The sequence below is a fragment of the Scyliorhinus canicula genome, chromosome 18 (genome assembly GCF_902713615.1).
Source record: "Scyliorhinus canicula chromosome 18, sScyCan1.1, whole genome shotgun sequence".
In the NCBI taxonomy this organism is placed as follows: Eukaryota; Metazoa; Chordata; class Chondrichthyes; order Carcharhiniformes; family Scyliorhinidae; genus Scyliorhinus; species Scyliorhinus canicula.
The window spans coordinates 7535349-7551062 of NC_052163.1; the positions used below are offsets into that span (position 1 = coordinate 7535349).

Sequence of the window (15714 nt, forward strand, 5' to 3'; positions counted from 1 at the left end):
AAACTCTGTAGAATTCCTTGGAATCTGCAGATTTTTCAAGAAATAATGGTATTCATTAGTCCTCTTGTGCGAACACAACAAAGTCAGGAAACGTGCTACGATTAGCTCGAAATTAATTTTGTACAGAAACAGAACATGTGAGGTGAGATGACCAGTGGTGTGATATCAGGCTGACCATAAAATTAATGTGGCAAAGCTCAGGGTCAGTATCAAATTAAGATACTTATTTCACAATGTCTGCCATTACTGTTTATTATACTTGTGCAGTGTAATTACTGTAGTCCAATAGGGCAAATTTCCTGGGATGCCTATTAATAAAAATGTGTTCAACCAAAGCAGTTTTAGACAATGCATGGTTGAGTACCAATTAAAGATCAAGTCCAAATGCCTAAAATAAATCCAGTAAGAAGTCTTACAACACCAGGTTAAAGTCCAACAGGTTTGATTCAAACACGAGCTTTCGGAGCGCAGCTCCTTCCTCAGGTGAATCATCACGGGTTACAGGTTGAACACCTGTGATTATCCCTCTCTCTGGATCTGTAATGATTTGATTACCTGCAAATGCTCGCATTCCAAGCATTGTCCAGCATCTCTGACTTTGTCTATATAAATGTTTCTGGATCATACCTCTCCATTCACCTGAGGAAGGAGCTGCGCTCCGAAAGCTCGTGTTTGAAACAAACCTGTTGGACTTTAACCTGGTGTTGTAAGACTTCTTACTGTGCTCATCCCAGTCCAACGCCGGCATCTCCACATCATAAAATAAATCCACTACTCATATAAAAAGTTATAAAAAGAAAACAGCAATGAAATGAGAGACGGATTTAGCTTGGGTCTAATTTGGTTGAATCTACAATCGTTTCTGGCACAAGTTGTATCTCATAGGCATAAAGGGTATTGGAATCATAGAGTTATCATAGAATTTACAGTTCAGGAGGCCATTGGCCCATCGAGTATGCACCAGCTCTTGGAAAGAGCACCTCACTCAAGCACACACCTCCTCCATGCCATCTCCCTTAACCCAGAAACCCCAATTAACCTTTTTGGACACTAAAGGCAATTTATCATGGCCAGTCCACCTAACCCACACATCTTTGGACTGTGGGAGGAAACCGGAGCACCCGGATGAAACCCACGCACACACGGGGAGAATGTGCAGACTCCACACAGACAGTGACCCAAGCCGGGAATCAAACCTGGGACCCTGGAGCCGTGAAGCAACTGTGATAACCGCTATGCTACCGTGCTGCACTAATATAGATGCAATGTCCACAATGAGACTTCTGGAGCCAAGACAATCAGAACATTAAAAAGGAAACTGGATAAACATTTTTGAAAACGATGAAAATGATTTGGAAATTGAACTGCTGGAGCTAGCACAGGCTCAATGGACCAAACCACCTGTACTACAAACTTCAATTCCACCACCCTGCAAAAATAACTCTTCTTAGCCTCAGACTTCAACGCAACTTTATTATTATGTCAACAGCTTTTTTTTGACAACAGTTTGCTTGTAGGTGTTTTCAAAAATCAGCCAAAGAGTGAAAATCCATAGTTATATAATGGGGCTGAAATTAAATTTTTTAAAAGACTTGCAGTTCTGCAGTGCTTTTCACTACCACCAGGTATCCCAAAGCACTTTTTAAAATTATTCATTTACAGATGTGGGTGTCGCTGGTTAGGCCAGCATTTATTGCTCTTCAGAAGTTGGTGGTGAGTTGCCTTCATAAACTGCTGCAGTCATTGAGATGTAGGTACACCCGATGTGCTGTTACGGAGGGAGTTCCAGGATTTTGCCCCAACGACCGTAAAGGAATAGCCCAAGTCAGGGTGGTGAGTGATTTGGAGAGGAACCTCCAGGTGGTGGGGTCCCAGGTATCTGCTGCTCTTGTCCTTCGAGATGGTAGTGGTTGTGGGTTTGGAAGGTGCTGTCTAAGGAACCTTGGTGAGTTACTGCACTAAATCTTGTAGATGGTACACACGGCTGCCACTCTTTTGTCAGTGGTGGAGGAACTGCAGGTTTGTGGAAGGAGGAGCAATCAAGTGGGCTGCTTTGTCCTGGATGTTGTCAAGCTTCTCGGGTGTTGTTGGGGCTGCACTCATCCAGCAGGCAAGTGAAGAGCATTCCATTACACTCCTGACATGTAGATGTGGACAGGCTTTGGGGGTCAGGTGGTGAGTTACTCACCGTAGGATTCCTAGCTTTTGACCTGCCCTGGTAGCCACAGTACTGATGTGGCTAGTCCAGTTTAGTTTCTGATTAATTGGATGTCATGAGGCATGGGTTAGATACTCTCTTGTAGGATATGGTCACTGTCTGGCACTTGCGCGGCAAAAATGTAACTTGCCACTTGTCAGCCCAAGGCTGATATTGTCCAGGTCTTGCTGCATTCGGACATGGACTGCTTCATTATACGAGGAATGGCGAATGGTGGTGAACATTGTGCAGACATCTGCAAACGTCCCCACTTCTGACCTTATGATGGAAGGGAGGTCACTGATGAAGCAGCTGAAGAGGTTGGGCCAAGGACACTACCCCGAGGAACTCTTGCAGTAATGACACCAGGAATAACTTCTCTGCCCTTCTTCAAAATGTTGTAATGGGATAATTTATATCCATTCGAGGAGACACTGGCTCTTTAGTATAATGTCTCTTTCAAAAGACGGACAATGCAGAACTCCCTCAGTACCATACTGGAATGTAAACCTAGATTGATGGGCTCAAATCCTGGACTGGGGTTTGAACTCTCAACATTATGACTCAAGAGGTAATAGTGCTATCAACTGAACTATACCTGATGCAGACCTAACCACTAACCACAAGAGCTCATCATCATTCAAAAACAATTACAGCCCTGACTAATAATGACCGTTCAATACCTTGATTGCAGTCGTTATTACGCACACCCAATTGTAATTTAGTGAATTACTTGGAACAACTAATACATAGAATTTACAGTGCAGAAGGAGGCCATTCGGCCCATCGAGTCTGCACCGGCTCTTGGAAAGAGCACCCTACCCCCTATCCAAGGTCAACACCTCCACCCTATCCCCATTACCCAGTAACCCCACCCAACACTAAGGGCAATTTTGGACACCAAGGGCAATTTAGCATGGCCAATCCACCTAACCCGCACATCTTTGGACTGTGGGAGGAAACCGGAGCACCTGGAGGAAACCCACGCACACACGGGGAGGATGTGCAGACTCCGCACAGACAGTGACCCAAGCCAGAATCGAACCTGGGACCATGGAGCTGTGAAGCGATTGTGCTATCCACAATGCTACCGTGCTGCCCGTTAATACAGTATTAACCAAGCGATGCTGCATTCAAAACACATTGATCAAACATCCAAAATGCCCCATTGCAATGTATCAGGACAGATAGTGCTTAATTCCCATGATCATTTTTTAAACTATTATATAAATGTCTGCTTTTGTAATGATGGGTCAAAGCTACCCAATTAAAAGTTTATTCAACACTAAACAAAGTGCACAATTTCTCCAAACTTAAAATATTTCACGATTCTCATCTCCCAAGTTTGCTAAACTAGCTAGAAATGTTAAATGGTTACCAGCTCCCAATGGATTGAACAAGATTTTGAATTTTATTTTGAACAATTAAAAACAATTGTGCAGAGATGACAAATATGCAGAGCATCAAATGAAAGCTTTGCCTTTGTGCAATAAAAAAACTTTTTCAATACCGGAATAAAACTGATTTTGTCCTTTGCAATGAGCCATTAGATTAGAAACAAAAACAAGAGTTGGGGGTGGGCAGAATATTAATGACAAGCGTTTTAGTGCATTGATGACCTCTGGTTATTGGATAAACCATTGGTAGGGATGGAAGCAGAGTGCCTCTAAAAACTAGAAAGAAAAGGTATAATTTCTGATCCCATCTGCAGGTCACAAATAGATGAAGAGTGAGGTGTAGTGAGTAGTGCGGTGCATGCAGACCTTGGTGGGGGGGGTGGGGATCCAGAACCAAATGGGGTGTAGAGGGAATCCAGGAACTCAAGTATAGAGGAAGAAAGGAGAGTGCCAATGGCCTAGGTCATAGATCATAGAACAGTACAGCACAGAACAGGCCCTTCGGCCTTCGATGTTGTGCCGAGCAATGATCACCCTACTTAAACCCACGTAACCCGTATACCCGTAACCCAACAATCCCCCCATTAACCTTACACTACGGGCAATTTAGCATGGCCAATCCACCTAACCCGCACATCTTTGGACTAGGTGTGGGATGAAGTATGATCCAATGGCCCAGGTATGAGAGGAGGAGTGATCCAGTTATCAGGCTGTGGCCAGAGAAGGGATCCAGTGACCCCAGCACCAGATGAAGAGAAAACAACGAGTGGTCCAGGGAAGGGATCCAGTGAGCTTGATGTATGAGGGTGGAATTCTGTAATCTTTGTGAGTGGAAGAGGGATCCAGTGACATTTGTGAGGGGGATGGATCCCGTGGCCTGTGGGAGAGGAGGGATCCAGTGGCCTGTGGGAGAGGAGGGATCCAGTGGCCTGTGGGAGAGGAGGGATCCAGTGGCCTGTGGGAGAGGAGGGATCCAGTGGCCTGTGGGAGAGGAGGGATCCAGTGGCCTGTGAGAGAGGCGGGATCTGGTAACCTGGGGGGGGGGGGGGGGGGGGGGGGGGGGGGGGGAGAGGAGGGATTCTGTTACCCATGTTTGGGAGGACATGAATCCAGCGATCTCTGTATGGAAACCAGAGAGATCCAGTAACTGTTGGGGGAAACCAGTGAGCTCAGTGGACCAGGAGCCGCGTGACGTCCACCTGGAGGGGACAAGGTTACCTCGTCGTGGGAGATGGGGAAAACAAAGTTACCTCGTCGTGGGAGATAGGGAAAACAAAGTTACCTCGTCGTGGGAGATAGGGAAAACAAAGTTACCTCGTCGTGGGAGATAGGGAAAACAAAGTTACCTCGTCGTGGGAGATAGGGAAAACAAAGTTACCTCGTCGTGGGAAGAGGGGCGAATGAAGTTACCTCGGCATGGGAGGAGGGGGAACAAAGTTACCTCGGCATGGGAGGAGGGGGAACAAAGTTACCTCGTCGTGGGAGGGGGGGAACGAAGTTACCTCGGCATGGGAGGAGGGGGAACGAAGTTACCTCGGCATGGGAGGAGGGGGAACGAAGTTACCTCGGCATGGGAGGAGGGGGAACGAAGTTACCTCGGCATGGGAGGAGGGGGAACAAAGTTACCTCGTCGTGGGAGGAGGGGGAACGAAGTTACCTCGGCATGGGAGGAGGGGGAATGAAGTTACCTCGGCATGGGAGGAGGGGAAAACAAAGTTACCTCGCCGTGGGAGATAGGGAAAACAAAGTTACCTCGCCATGGGAGATAGGGAAAACAAAGTTACCTCGCCATGGGAGGAGGGGAAACAAAGTTACCTCGTCGTGGGAGGAGGGGGAAACAAAGTTACCTCATCGTGGGAAGAGGGGCGAATGAAGTTACCTTGGCATGGGGGGGGGGGGGACGACAAAGTTGCCTCGTTATGGGAGGAGGGGCGATGAAGTTACCTCGGCATGGGAGGAGGGGAAACAAAGTTACCTCGCCGTGGGAAGAGGAGGGACAAAGTTACCTTGTTATGGGAGATATGGGGACGAAGTTATCTCGGAGTTGGAACAAAGTTACCTCAGCACGGGAGGAGGAGGAGGGAACGAAGTTACCTCAGCACGGGAGGAGATGTTTACCTCGGCACAGGAGATGGAGGGAGAAAGTTACCTCGGCGTGGGAGTTGGGGGGAACAAAGTTGCCTGGGTGTAGGGTATGGGGTGAGAGGATCTAGTGAACGCGGTGAGGGGATAGCCACCTGTCGTATTCAATATTTTCCCCGCTTCCGGACTGTGATAGAAAGATGCAAACATGATTCATTAGGTAAGCAAAACTGAACTTTATTTACGAATTAGAACTGACTGCTAGCAGTAATGGCTGAGGCTTGAAGTCAGAAAGCAGTCAGTACAAACTGCTGAGTCCGTCCCAAGTCTGTGATATTACAGAAGAATAAGGCGATTTTTATACATTATAGGATCAAGATAACATGAATACAACTTGGTCAGGAATTTGATCAAAAGTAAAACATAAGTAATAATCATTACAATGGCGTCACCTTGCTGACCTTTAGGGGACTGGGGTCTCATATCATTATCTTGTCTTTGTTTTAAGAGAAGGACAAATTTGTTTAAGTACAGGAAGAGACAGTTTTTTAGCTTATCGTATATATTTAGACTGGTCTGGTCTCATGCCGAACGCGTCTTATCCGAGTTTTAGAGTCAGCCAGTTCTCAGGTCAAGTTGACCTCGGCTGTTTGTATCTGTGCCTTAGGTTATGTGAAGTCAGTTTAAATTTAATTGTACCAAGAAACTTGACTAGTTTTCCCATAATGCCATTATTTGCTTCACACAATACCACACACCAGTGATTAGGGAGGGGGCGAGGGTGACCTGGGTGGAGATCAGGGTAGGGGGACCGATGATCTGGGTAAGAGCAGAGGGTGACCGGTGAACAGGGTAGGGGGGGTGACCAGTGATCAGGGTTTGGGGGGGGGGGGGGGGGGGGGGGGGGGGGGGGTGACCAGTGATCATGGTAGGGGGGGGGGGGGTGACCAGTGATCAGGGTGGGGGGGGTAGGGGTGGGGGGGTGACCAGTGATCAGGGTGGGGGTGACCAGTGATCAGGGTGGGGGGTGACCAGTGATCAGGGTGGGGGGGGTGGCCGGTGATCAGAGTGGTGGGGGGGGGGGGTGACCAGTGATCAGGGTGGGGGGGGGGGGGGGGGGCGGTGATCAGGGTAGGGGGTGGGGGTGACCGGTGATCAGGGTAGGGGGTGACCCGTGGTCAGGGTCGAGGGTGACCAGGGTAGGGGATGAGGGTGACTGGTGATCAGGGTAGAGGGTGAGGGTGACCAGTGATGGGGTTGAGGGTGACCAGTGATTAGGGTGGGGGTGACCGGTGATCAGGGTAGGGGGAGGGTGACCGGTGTCAGGGTAGGGGGGGTGACCAGTGATCCGGGTTGGGGGGGGGGGGGGGGGTGACCGGATATCAGGGTGGGGAGGGTGACCGGTTATCAGGGTGAGGAGGGGGGGGAGTGACTGGTTATCAGGGTGGGGTGGGGTGGGGGGTGACCGGTGATAAGGGTGGGGCAGGGAAGGGTGACCGGGGATCAGGGTGAGGGGAGGGTGACCGGGGATCAGGGTGAGGGGAGGGTGACCAGTGATCAGGGTAAAGGGGGGGTGGGCGGTGACCAGGGTAGGGGGGGGGGGGGGGGTCTGACCGGTGATCAGGGTAATGGGGGGGTGACAGTGATCAGGGTAGGGGTGACCGGTGAGATCAGGGTAGAGGGTGAGGGTGACCAGAGTGGGGGGGGGGGGGGGGGGCGTGGGGCATGACCAGAGTAAAGGGGGAGGGGGGTGGGTGGCCAGTGATCAGGATAGGGGGTGAGTGGATGCAGTGACCTTGGTATTTAGGGGATGGGGGAGCCAGAGACCTGAGTGTGGGGGGCGAGAACATATGGTGATATGGGCACGATGAGGAGTGATCCAGTGGGCTAGGTATGGAGATCCATTGGTCTAGGTATGGGGATCCAGTGGGCTAGGTGTGGGGATCCAGTGGGCTAGGTGTGGGGATCCAGTGGGCTAGGTATGGGGATCCAGTGGGTTAGGTATGGGGATCCAGTGGCCAGAGAAAGGAATCCAGTGGGCTAGGTGTGGGGATCCAGTGGACCAGGTGTGGGGATCCAGTGGGCCAGGTATGGGGATCCAGTGGGTCAGGTGTGGGGATCCAGTGGGCTAGGTGTGGGGATCCAGTGGGCTAGGTGTTAGGATCCAGTGGGCTAGGTGTGGGGATCCAGTGGGCTAGGTGTGGGGATCCAGTGGGCTAGGTGTGGGGATCCAGTGGGCTAGGTGTGGGGATCCAGTGGGCTAGGTGTGGGGATCCAGTGGGCTAGGTGTGGGGATCCAGTGGGCAAGATCTGGGGATCCAGTGGGCTAGGTCTGGGGATCCAGTAACCTAGGTATGGGGATCCAGCAGGCTAGGTATGGGGATCCAGCGGGCTAGGTACCAACCTCCCGTACCCGTACCAGCCTCCCCGGACAGGCGCCGGAATGTGGCGACTAGGGGCTTTTCACAGTAACTTCATTGAAGCCTACTCGTGACAATAAGCAATTTTCATTTTTTCAGGTATGGGGATCCAGCGGGCTAGGTATGGGGATCCAGCGGGCTAGGTACGGGGATCCAGCGGGCTAGGTACGGGGATCCAGCGGGCTAGGTACGGGGATCCAGCGGGCTAGGTACGGGGATCCAGCGGGCTAGGTACGGGGATCCAGCGGGCTAGGTACGGGGATCCAGCGGGCTAGGTACGGGGATCCAGCGGGCTAGGTACGGGGATCCAGCGGGCTAGGTACGGGGATCCAGCGGGCTAGGTACGGGGATCCAGCGGGCTAGGTACGGGGATCCAGCGGGCTAGGTACGGGGATCCAGCGGGCTAGGTACGGGGATCCAGCGGGCTAGGTACGGGGATCCAGCGGGCTAGGTACGGGGATCCAGCGGGCTAGGTACGGGGATCCAGCGGGCTAGGTATGGGGATCCAGCGGGCTAGGTATGGGGATCCAGCGGGCTAGGTATGGGGATCCAGCGGGCTAGGTATGGGGATCCAGCGGGCTAGGTATGGGGATCCAGCGGGCTAGGTATGGGGATCCAGCGGGCTAGGTATGGGGATCCAGCGGGCTAGGTATGGGGATCCAGCGGGCTAGGTATGGGGATGCAGCGGGCTAGGTATGGGGATCCAGTGGGCTAGGTATGGGGATCCAGTGGGCTAGGTATGGGGATCCAGTGGGCTAGGTATGGGCATCCAGTGGGATCGGTTTGGGGATCAAGTGGGATCGGTTTGGGGATCTTGTGGGCTAGGTTTGGAGATCCAGTGGGCTAGGTATGGGGATCCAGTGGGCTAGGTATGGGTATTCAGTGGGCTCGGTTTGGGGATCCAGTGGGCTCGGTTTGGGGTTGGGGATCCAGCGGGCTCGGTATGGGGATCCAGTGGGCTAGGTATGGGTATTCAGTGGGGTCGGTTTGGGGATCCAGTGGGCTCGGTTTGGGGTTGGGGATCCAGCGGGCTCGGTATGGGGATCCAGTGGGCTCGGTATGGGGATCCAGTGGGCTAGGTATGGGAATATTAATCCAGTGGCCTCGACTGGAGGGGTGATCCAGTAGTCAGGGTGCGGGGATCCTGTGACCTCGGTATTGGGGGGGGGGGAGAGAGAATCCAGTGAGCAGCGGAGGGCTGGGCCGCGGGGAAAGCGGTCAAAGCGGCGGCGGACTCCACCCTCCCCCCGCCGCCGCTTTGCCCTCAGTTGGCGCGGGGCCACTGGACTCGGCCGCTGCGAGGATCCCTCCGGCCGCTCCTTTCGCCAACGCCACGGCGAGGCAGGATGCGAGGGAAGGGATCCCGGCGGGGGGGGGGGCGCCGGGCGCTCTCTCCTTACCCCAGCACTCTCATGGCTCGAGCCGCCTCTCCGGCGCTCGCCCTGCTGCCGTTGCCGCCGGCGCTGCCTGTGAAGGCAGGGCGCGTGCGCGGGGAATGAGTCCTCCAGCCCCGCCCCCGGCTCCGGGGTCCTCCAGCCCCGCCCCCGGCTCCGGGGTCCTCCAGCCCCCACCCGCTGGCGCCGAGACTAAACCAATGGATCTGACCTCCCAATCCAACCATCGGCAGCGGGAGCCTTCATCTTGCTGACGGCGCTGTTTGTCTCTGACTCCCTCAGCGTTATTGGCAGGAACACTGCTTCCTGTCTGTTAAACACCGATAACAGTGTCGGGACAGGAGCAGGCCATTCAGCCCCTCGAATCTGTCCCGCCATCATGGCTGATCTGTGACCTAACTTCACATACTTGCCTTTGGCCCAAATCCCTTTAATATCTTTGCTGAACAAGAATCTAACCATCTCATATTTAAAATGTCCTAGCTTCAGCTGGTGTTTGTGGGAGCGCGTTCCAAACCTGGACCACCCTTTGACTGAAGGCTCGAGAATAATAGAATCAAAGAATCCCTACAGTGCAGAAGGAGGCCATTCAGCCCATCGTGTCTGCACCAGCCCTGGCTCCGATAGAGCACCCTACCTCAGCCCAATCCCCCACTGCTAGCCCTGTAACCCCACCTAATCTTTGGGCAATTTAGCATGACCAATTCACCTAATCTGCACATCTTTGGGCTGTGGGAGGAAACCGCAGCACCTGGAGGAAACCCACGCAGACACGGGTAGAATGTGCAAATTCCACACAGACACCTGAGGTCAGAATCGAACCTGGTGCTGTGAGGCAACAGTGCTAACCACCATGCCACCCGAATAAGAGTTGCCTTGCATTGGCCGGGAATGGAACCGGGCCTCCCGCGTGGCAGGTGAGAATTCTAGCACTGAACCACCAATGCAAACCACTTCTGAACATTTCTCCTGAACCGAACCGTCTCACACCAATTTTTAGACTATACCCCTGAGTTTTAGAACCTCCAACCAGCATTTTGTTTTTCAAAGGCTGTCAATGGGTATTGCATTAACTGCTTTATCTGATGTCAATTCTGCACTGTGTTTTGTTAGAGATATGAGTGTTCAATCAGTTGATTGTGCACGGGGTCATTCCAAAATCTCCCATGTGAAAAAAAACACTCTCTTTTGTTTGTGCACCCAAATTCTATGAGGAAATGTTACAGTCAATCACAAGCTGGCAGCCTGTCGGCAATGATGCCATCATTTCGACATTTTGCATGAAGGCACAACAAGAGTCTTGATGAAAAATTCAGTGTTGTGGTGCTGTGTTTCTCCATCACCCCTCTGCATGCCCTTTCTCAAAGATAATTACTGGTGAGCGACAAAATGCTGACCTAGCCAGTGATCCCACATCCAATCAAATAATTTTAAAAAGCAGTTCAGAATATTCAATCTGAAGAATTTATTTCAATTTGTAAAAAAAATAAAGACAGGATGGTTAAAAGGTCATTGAAAACTGAAGCTTATTATGCCCATAAAATAAAATAACAGTGAACCAATGGCTGGGATAACTTGCTGATAAAGAATATTAACACACTGGGTGCGATCCAACGGCCACGCTGCGCCCGAAAAGCATCTCGCTGTGGCGCAGTGTGGCTGATAAAAGCCAGGAGACCCCGCTCCCGGGATCTATCCAGCTCGCAACGTCTTGTTAATCCGACCCATTGTGGGTAGAATGACCTTTTAGCAAATCTGCATATTATAGTGAGACAGCTAGTCAGATTCCTGAGGTATCCGAGGCATCTATCCCCTTTGCCTTGGAGACCTCAGTTCAGCACTGTTCAGCACTCTTGCCCACAAATGGGGACCAGATGGAATGGCATTCGTGGGGGTTCTCCCAGGGAATTGGAGGCCCCCAGATACATGTCTTTTGGGCAGGGTGGTACTCTGGCAATGCTGGCACTGCCTGGCCAGCCTGGCAATGCCAAGCTGGTATTTTTTTGTGCGCTGGCATGGGTGTTGGAGGGGTGTAGGACCCTCCCATAGTGTATTGGGGGTTCGAGGGGATTGCATTGGGTGCCTCGGAGCTGGGACACCATTTAAAAATGGAATCCCGATCTCTCGCTATAGTGAGGAGTTCCGGTGGGCAGACCTCCTCGGTGTTGAAAATGGGGCTATGTGCAGCTTCAGCCATGTGTTCCCTGCTGAGGCCCCTTAGTTTGTTTTTATAAATTATTTTTTTCAAATTAAGGGACAATTTAGCGTGGCCAACCCTACACATCTTTTGGGTTGTGGGGATGAGACCCACGCAGACAAAGTGAGAATGTGCAAACTCCACACGGACAGTGACCCAGGACCGGGATCGAATCTGGGACCTCGGTGCCGTGAGGCAGCAGTGTTAGCCATTGTACCACCATGAGGCCCCTTAGTTAATGTGAGTGGTGTTGTATAGCCACGTGTCTCTCGGTACTGCAAGCGCTGGGAACACGTGGCTAAACGCGCCCGCTATGGACTTTGTTCCCATTTAACTGAATCACCCTAAGTTTTTTGCAATCGGTAGACATGAAGGATCATTGTAACTATTTATAGAGAAATGGAAATATTCCCCAAACATCAAATGATGCCCATGCTCTGGAGCTGTATGGATGAATTATTGTGCTTATACCTTTAGAATGCTAGGATATCAAAACAGAAACATTTGCATTATCTTCAGTACAAGATATTTCACAGGTTGAAGGTGGTTGGTGAATAAGCAGTATTGTGATCCTTCCATCCAAGACAGCAAACAATATCTGTCCCTGAGTGTTTACCAATATAATGTTCACTAGAGGACCCGCTGCAATAGCTTAGAATGACTTGACTTTCAATTTCTCCTCCCGTGGGAATGTACAACCTCTCCCACGTACACATGGCATAGTTGGGTTGCGACCACTATTGGCAATTATGGATGTGAATCTCTGGTATTAATATGGCAAGCACCCAGCCTAATGTCTACATTCACGAGGACTGAGAAAATAAAATGAACATACAAACAGAATGTGTGAATGCACAGCGAGTGAATCGCTCAGTGATTTGTACCAAGGTGAAATAGGAGTGGTCCATTCAGCCCCTTGAACCCATTCTGTAAATTCCTCTGCTCAGGTTTGCTCTATTACCACCCTTCTTACCCTTACCTAACAACATTCTCGGCGCTAAGACCCGGGTTCGATCCCGGCCCCGGGTCACTATCTGTGTGGGGTTTGCACATTCTCCCCATGTCTGCGTGGGTCTCACCTCCACAACCCAAAAAGATGTGCAAGGTAGGTGAATTGGCCACACTAAATTGCTTCTTAATTGGAAAAAAGAATTGGCTACTCTAAATTTATATTAAAAAATCAACATTCTGTCAATCTCAGTTTTTAAAATGTCAAATGACCAACAGCCTTTTGAGGGAAGAGAGTTCTACATTTCCACTACACTTTCCCTGATTTCACACCAAAATAATCTGACTCTAATTTAAAATTCTGTCCTCTTGTTCTGGATTTAACCACCAAAGAAAATTGTTTCTCTTTGTGTACCTTATCAAATCCCTTTTATCATTTAAAAAACCTCAAATATAAACTCAAGGGAATACAAGACAAGTTTATACAACCTGTAAACTGACAATTATCCTGCAGCTGTGCCGAACGAAATTCTGGAAAGTCAAGGTCACAGTCGCAGAAGGAACAGCTTTAGAACCACTTCTTCAAAAAACAACAATAATTGCTTCATGCAGCCAGTCAAGAACTATGTCTTGCAGCAGAGGGTGAAATCTTGATGTTACAGATAACGTGCTTGGACAGTGAGATTCTGTTGCAGAATCAGTTTGCCTTGCTACACACCTTTTATATGCTATTTCCTGCCAATTAACGTAACACCCGCCTCTCTCATTGCAAAGTGCTTTTTCTTGAACTGCACCAGGTACTGCACCCCAACTCTGAAGGCAGGGAGGCGACTTGATCCTTCAGCCTAAGCCTGTGCTAAGTTAATGCTACTTGTGTGGAGAGGAACAAGAGCATCATATGTATTAGAAACAGAAAACCATGGATAGCACTCAGAAAGTCAGGCAACATTTGTAGAGAGTTAATATTTCAGGTCTGGTACCTCATGAATGATCACTTCTCCTTTCCTCCCCTTCTGCCCAGTGCCTGGATATGGGAATTCAGCATGAGGACAGATCACAAGAGCAAACTCACATCCTCCAACCGAGGGAGCAAATGCAATGGCACATAAATTGGGTGGAGCAGCACATTAATGGGTTTATGTGGAGAATGTGATGACACATTGGAGGCACACCAGAATGCCATAATGGCGATGTCACAATGGAAATGCAAATAAGGATGATGGGGAGCACAAATCTGTTGTCAAAATCTGAAATCAAGATGAAATAGAATGAGATGGCAGCCTCCTGCTATAAGACCATAAAACTCAGGGGCAGAAGTATGCCATTCAGCCCATTGAGTCTTTTATACCATTCATTGAGATGGTGACTGATCTGATCTGCTGGGTTATTGTTTCCTCATTCACTGAGGGTCTTTAGTGCAGTCTTCACATTGAGAAGTGAATTCAGACAGGCATTAATGTTAAAGTTGGCTTAGTGGATAAGTACCTATTTGATTCCGGGAGCCTGCTAGTGTCAAATCTGGCAGGATTCAATGAGTATACCCCTGCCCTAGCCCCATAATCCCGAAATCCCACCTAACCTTTTGGAGACTAAGGGGCAATTTTAGCAATGCAATCCGCCGAACCCGCACATCTTTGAACTGTGGGGGGGCAGCACGGTGGTGCAGTGGGTTAGCCCTGCTGCCTCACGGCGCCGAGGTCCCAGGTTCAATCCCATCTCTGGGTCACTGTCCGTGTGGAGTTTGCACATTCTCCCCATCTTTGCATGGGTTTTTCCCCCACAACCCAAAAGATGTGCAGGGTAGGTGAATTGGCCACGTTAAAATGCCCCTTAATTGGGAAAAAAATAATTGGGTACTCTAAATTTATTTTTAAAATAATTTTTTTTTAAAAATCTTTGGATTGTGTGAGGAAACCGGAGAATCTGGAGCAAACCCATGCAGACACGGGGAGAAAGTGCAAACTCCACACAGACAGTCACTCAAGGCCGGAATTGAAGCCGGGGTCCCTGGCGCTGTGAGGTGGCAGTGCTAACCACTATGTTATCATGCCGCCCACTTTGCAATGAGACAGAAGCTGCATTTTCAAGGTGTCAGCCCTTGGACATTTTAAAAACTCCAATATTTGCATTGTTGGAAGAAGCCTAATTTTCCTACCACACTCTTCTAACTGATATGTTAAGCAGGTTGGTTCGATGTGGACTGCACTCGATTCAGGGAAGTTAGAAACAGACGTCTAACACTGGAGAAGATCCAACACTGTTTTATTCAACTATCGAGCTGCTATACATATTCAGCTGTGGGTCGACACTATACTGAACTGACTGGTGACCTTGTAGTAGCCTGACCAGACTTACTAGCTACCGCATGGTGTTTGCACTTGCTAGCTCATGGACTCTGACTGTCTCAGTAGCTGGGTCCCGAGAGAGCGGGAAACCTAGTGCCCTCTGGCTTTATATTGGTAGTGTCCTGTCTGATGATTGGCTGTACTGTGTTGTATGCTTACTGGTCATTCTATGTGTCAATCACTGCCTGTCTGCATCTCATTATATACATGACTGGATATTATGACATCTCCCCAATTTAAAAAAAAAATACTGAGGAATGTATACATATATATATATATGCTTGACTATATACAAACGGTGCTTGAACAAACGTATATATATGGGAAGATGGCGATAGTGCAGATACATGGCAAACAAAGCAATATTTACAAAGGTTAAATCGATGAATTCAGTCACAAAATTTACAAAACTTCAGTCTACAGATTCAGTCTTTGTGGTGGGCGAAGAATTCTTGTTGATTGCTGTAGAAGTGGATCAGGAGCCGCCTGCACGTGGATAGGTGGGATCGCTGCCATTGCGGTGGTCGCGTGGGTCGGCAGGATCGGTGGCCTCGTGGCAGGGTACGTCTGGAGGAAGTATGATGGCCAGCGGAGCACTGCGGTCAGGTGGTGGGCATGGAACTGTTCGCAATGCCCGTCTGTTGCGCCGTAGCAGGGAGCCATCAGCCATGTTTGACAACTTGTTTGACAACAACAGCTGTGGCTGACCAGCCGCCCTCAGGCAACTGGACGAG

At 50.0% G+C, this 15714-nt stretch overlaps 1 protein-coding gene across 5 annotated transcripts in view; it reads right to left on the reverse strand.

Moving 5' to 3' along the window:
• The window catches only part of tex2 (testis expressed 2), a 132654-nt gene extending 118917 nt beyond the window's left edge, over window positions 1-13737 (reverse strand). For 4 of the 5 annotated variants that reach the window (XM_038777917.1, XM_038777916.1, XM_038777913.1 and 1 more), the window contains exon 1: window positions 9497-9583. The gene's annotated coding sequence lies outside the window, so the exon portion shown is untranslated. Of the gene's footprint in view, window positions 1-9496; window positions 9584-13615 lie in introns of those variants that run through there. The other variant, XM_038777914.1, reaches the window with a different exon arrangement.
• Window positions 13738-15714: the final 1977 nt, after the last annotated feature.